Raw genomic sequence first — 5,280 nt, 5'->3', positions numbered from 1 at the left:
GATGATGTAAGGTAGGGCAACTTCTGCTACTTTAGCCACTCATCCCTTCATAACCTTCCAGTAAGTGCAAAAATCCAGTGCATTTGGATGCGACGGGATCCCCAGGGTACCACCTGCAACTGGGGTACTGCTGTGTTCCCTTAACTCTCCAGCCTGGGCTGTGTTGCACAATGCTTTGCTAATAACAAGCAGCAAACCCCTCCAGGTGCTTTTGTCACTCATCACAACAACAGGTGGAGTCCCAGTCCCAGCTAGATTGTATGACAGGGCCACCCAGAGGATTTCGGGGGCCTGGGGTCTTCGGCGGCGGAGGCCTCCACTTCGGCAATAATTCGGCCGTGAAGGGCCCTTCCGCTCTGGGACTCGCCGCTGAAGTGCCCCGGAGACCCATGGTGGGGGCCCCCCCACCGCCAAATTACCACTGAAGCAGGACCCGCCACCAAAGTGCAGCCGGGTCTTCGGTGGTAATTCGGCAGCGGGGGGTCCCTACCGAGGGTCTCCGGGGCACTTCGGTGGCGGGTCCCGGAGCAGAAGGACCCTCCGCCGGCGAAGACCGGGAGAGGAGGAAGCTCCTGGGGCCCGGGCCCCACAAGAGTTTTCCGCGGCTCCCAGAGCAAGTGAAGGACCCCGCTCCAGGGGCCCCGAAAAACTCTCATGTGGGCCCCTGCGAGGCCTGGGGCAAATTACCCCTCTTGCCCTCCCTGGGTGGCCCTGTTGTATGAAGGCACCCAAAGCCACTCATGTCGCCAGCCACTGCTGCAAGGGTCACATCCGGGGCCTGACATGGCACACCACGTATGTGCACGCTGCTATGTGACCTAGGAGGTGAAGGTAAACCCTGGCCGTGGTCAAGGGAAATGCGGAGATTTCTGTGATGAGGTCCATTAGTGCCCTGAATCTCTCCAGCGGCAGGAGCATCCTGGTGAAGGTCGAGCTGAGCACTGCTCTGATGAACTCTGTCTTTTGTACTGGAACTAATGTGGAATTTTTGTCGTTCACCAACAGGCCGAGGCGACGGCACGTGGCCAGCAGCACCATGACATCCCCTTGGACCTGGAGTTTCCTTTGACGAGCCAGTTGTCGAGGTACTGGTAGATCTGGATACCCCGACATCTGAGGTAAGCCGCCACCACCAACGTGCACTTGGTAAATAGCCATGGTGCTGTCACTAGCCCAAACAGGAGGACCACGAACTGATAGTGGTCGGGAAGCATCTGTGTCCCTCAAAGATGGTGATGTAGAAGTATGCATCTTTCAGATCGAAGGCGGTGTACCAGTCTCCCGGATCCAGGGAGGGGATAATGGAGGCCAGGAGACCATGCGGAACTTCAGTTTTGCTAAGTAGCAGTTCAAGCCCCGTAGGTCTAATATGGGCTGCTGACCACGCTTGGCTTTGGGGATTAAAAAGTATCGGGAACAGAACCCCTTGTTCCTGTACTGCACAGAATTGGAGCTTGTCCCACAACTAGGGAACCTCACTCTGAATCTGAGCTAGAGCCTGAGCGGTCGCTCCCCTACGACCAAGACGGGGCTGAGTGGTGGCTCTGTCCCAATCGGTATCAGTCGCTCCTCCTGGAGTTGGATCTGGCTGACCTAGACGAGCGCCTGGATCGGGGCCTCGGCGACTGGCAGCACTCGGCGGATCTGCGACAACCCTGGGTCAGTAAACTATGCCTCACACTTAATTAACGGTACCGGGATATGGAGCAGGACCAGGAACCAGAGCAGGCGCGGCGTCATGAAGATGCAGCCGCACATGATGATGCCACTCTGGGGGCAGGGCCGGCTCCAGCATTTTTGCAGCCCCAAGCAGCACAAAAAAAGAATAACCGCGATCAGCGGCACTTCGGTGGCAGCTCTACCACCGCCGCGTCATTCTTCGGCAGCAATTCGGTCCTTCCCACTGAATTGCCGCTGAAAAGCCAGACGTGCCGCCCCTCTCTGTTGGCTGCCCCAAGCACCTGCTTGCTGCACGGGTGCCTGGAGCCGGCCCTGCCTGGGGGATCGGCAATGGTCTGGGGAACAGTACTGTCAGTCCCTCAACCTGTCCCTGGAGCAGTACTGGTGCCATGGAGATTCCGGGTGCCAACTCCAAAACCCCTGCCGGAGGGTGCAGAACTCCAAAGATCTGTGCCCGGTCACCGACAAGCCACGCCTCTAGCCTCTCTGCCCTTGTTCAACGTATAATTAGGAAGACCAAAAAAGAATTTGATGAACAGCTAGCTAAAGACTCAAAAAGAATTAGCAAAAAAGTACATCAGAAGCAGGAAGCCAGCTAAACAATCAGTGGGGCGACTGGACAATCGAGATGCTAAAGGAGCACTAAAGGATGATAAAGCCATTGCAGAGAAACTAAATGAATTCTTTGCATCGGTCTTCACAGCTGAGGATGTGAGGGAGATTCCCAAACCTGAGCCATTCTTTTTAGGTGACAAATCTGAGGAACTGTCCCAGATTGAGGTGTCATTAGAGGAGGTTTTGGAACAAATCGGTAAACTAAACAGTAATAAGTCCCCAGGACCAGATGGCATTCACCCAAGAGTTCTGAAGGAACTTAAATGTGAAATTGCAGAACTACTAACTGTGGTATGTAACCTACCACTTAAATCAGCTTCTGTACCAAATAACTGGAGGATAGTTAATGTGGCACCAATTTTTAAAAGGGCTCCAGAGGCGATCCCAACAATTACAGGCCAGTAAGCCTGACTTCAGTACTGGGCATACTGGTTGAAACTATAGTAAAGAACAGAATTGTCAGACACACAGATGAACATAATTTGTTGGGGAAGAGTCAACATGGTTTTCGTAAAAGGAAATCATGCCTCACCAATCTACTAGAATTCTTTGGGGGGGTGTCAAAAAGCATGTGGACAAGGGGGATCCAGTGGATATAGTGTACTTATATTTTCAGAAAGGCTTTGACAAGGTCCCTCACCAAAGGCTCTTAAGCAAAGTAAGCTGTCATGGGATAAAAGGGAAGGTTCTCTCGTGGATTGGTATCTGGTTAAAAGATAAGAAACAAAGGGTAGGAATAAATGGTCAGTTTTCAGAATCACCTTTGTCCGGCTTGTCCTCCTCCATCCCTTCACAAACGCAAGTCGACGCCACACCCTTCTATTTGTTGTGAGCACATGCTTTCCATTTCTGGCCAAAGAGTGTTATCATGAGATCGGCCCAGTGCATTTTCAGTCTGCCCAGCAGTCGCTTGTGGTCTCTGGGGATCCAGTCACTGATGCGGGTTGTCCACCTATTGTCTTGCCTGTGGATCACATGACTGGCCCATACACATGACTTTGTATCATACATTGCTCACACTCCGTCGGTCATCTCTGTACGCCTTATGATCTCCTCATTTGATATATGAGCAATGTGCAATATCTTACATATTCGCCTTTCCATTGCTCTCTGGGTGACAGCTAATTTTTCTTCCTCTGCTTTCGTCTTTGGACAGCTTTCTGCTCCATATATCATTGCTGGCAGAACAGTAGAGTTAAACAGTTCTTTCCTTTTCTTCACGGGCAGTTCATCATCTGTTAGAGACGTCTTTATTTTGTTGAAACTTGCCCACCCCGCCTCTCGTCTCCTACTGCATTTCCCCTTCGCATGAGTTGTCTCTGCTCAGCTGCTGACCCAGGTAAATATATTTGTCGACCTCTCAATTTCTTTCCTGTTTACAGTAATGATTCCTTCTGCACAGTGCTCATTCCACATCCATTTAGTCTTCTATGTGTTCACTTCCAACTCGATATCATGTAAAAGTGTTTGCAGTTGCTGCAGTTTGTTCTCAGCTCTGCTGTGTCCTTTGCCAATATTACACAGTCATCAACGAAGAGAAGATGCATTAACTGTTCTCTGTCAATTCTTATTTCTTCTTCCTAGTTCAATTTCTTGAACAGAAACTCCAGTACTGTTGCAAACAGCTTCGGTGAGATTTTGTCACCTTGTCTGACTTCTCTGCATATAGTAATAATGCAGGGGACATTGAATAATGTTATATCTATCGAGCAATTGCGGTTAATTTCTTCCAGCAGGTTGATGTACCTCGGGTCGATATTGATTTCATTGAGCGTGTTGAGTACAGCGTTAATCTCTACCAAGTCAAATGCCTTTTTTTACTTGACAAATGCAATACACAATGGTACTTTGTATTCCTTGTATTTTTCTATGAACTGCGAAACTGCGTGAATATGATCAATTGTCGAATATCCTGAACAGAAACCAGCTTGTTCTCTGCTTTTGTGTATTTCAAGATCCTTCTTAATCCGATTGAGTATGACACGGTTAAAGACTTTATACACTTGGGAGAGAAGTGTGATCAGCTGGTAGTTGCTCAGTTCTTCTGGATCACCTTTCTTCATCACTAGTATTGTTTTTGATTTCTTCCATGCATCTAGAACACGCTTGCTATTGATGTAGATGGTGAGCCATTGCGCCAATGCTTTGAAGAGAGTATCTTCCCTTGCTTTGAGATATTCCAGTCAACCATCGTCCACTCCTGGACTCTTCTCTCTCTTTATGTTACGACCTGCTTATTGAATTTCTTCCCACATAACGTCAGAACTTCTTCTATAACCTGCTGCCTTGACAGTGTACACTGGACATTGACATGTGAGGAGTAGAGGTCATTGTAGAATTTTGTACATATTTCATTCACCTTGCTCCTTTCTGATGTCCTTTCACCATTTTCATCTTTCAGCGCTGCCAGGATAATCTGTTTCAGCCTAACATCACTTTCTACCCTCTACAGACTCTCGTTCTTTTCGGCTGCCTCTCTCAATTTCTTCTTTCTAAAGTCTTCGTAGTCTTCTTTGTTCGTCACATGAATTTCTTTGCATAGTGGTCTGTATTCTTTGCCCATTTTTCCTTCTAATTTCATGCGCAGCCTCCTCGCCATCATATTCAGTTTCCTCACTGATCCTCTTCTTGTCTTTGCGTTCTTAGCTGCTGAGATTATCTGCGAGATAAACTCTTCATAATCCTCATTGATGTCCTTGTGGATCTTATACTCAAGGTCCATTTCACTCGCGTCCTGTGCAAATGCCTCTTCATTGAAGAGCCATTTTTGCTTCTCTTAACTCAGTCTTCATAGACATTGTCAACACATAGTTTTGAGCACAACATACATTGGTCTGAGCCCTGTGAAAATGATTCGTTCTCCTATTGTCACTGAAGATTCTTCTGGTATCCGTCATTACATAATCAATCTGATTTAGTGTGACTCCGTCCGGGCTTTTCCATGTCCACTGCCAATGCTGTTCTTTTTGAAATATCGTGCTCATT

At 48.4% G+C, this 5,280-nt stretch overlaps 1 pseudogene; it reads right to left on the bottom strand.

The window, feature by feature from the left end:
• Positions 1-3,114: 3,114 nt before the first annotated feature.
• On the bottom strand, positions 3,115-5,017 carry LOC127040774 (uncharacterized; annotated as a pseudogene).
• Between the last annotated feature and the right edge of the window lie 263 nt (positions 5,018-5,280).

Source organism: Gopherus flavomarginatus, chromosome 25 (genome assembly GCF_025201925.1).
Source record: "Gopherus flavomarginatus isolate rGopFla2 chromosome 25, rGopFla2.mat.asm, whole genome shotgun sequence".
NCBI lineage: Eukaryota > Metazoa > Chordata > Testudines > Testudinidae > Gopherus > Gopherus flavomarginatus.
Note: the sequence above shows the minus strand (reverse complement) of the source record. Positions and strands in the feature narration are given on the sequence as shown.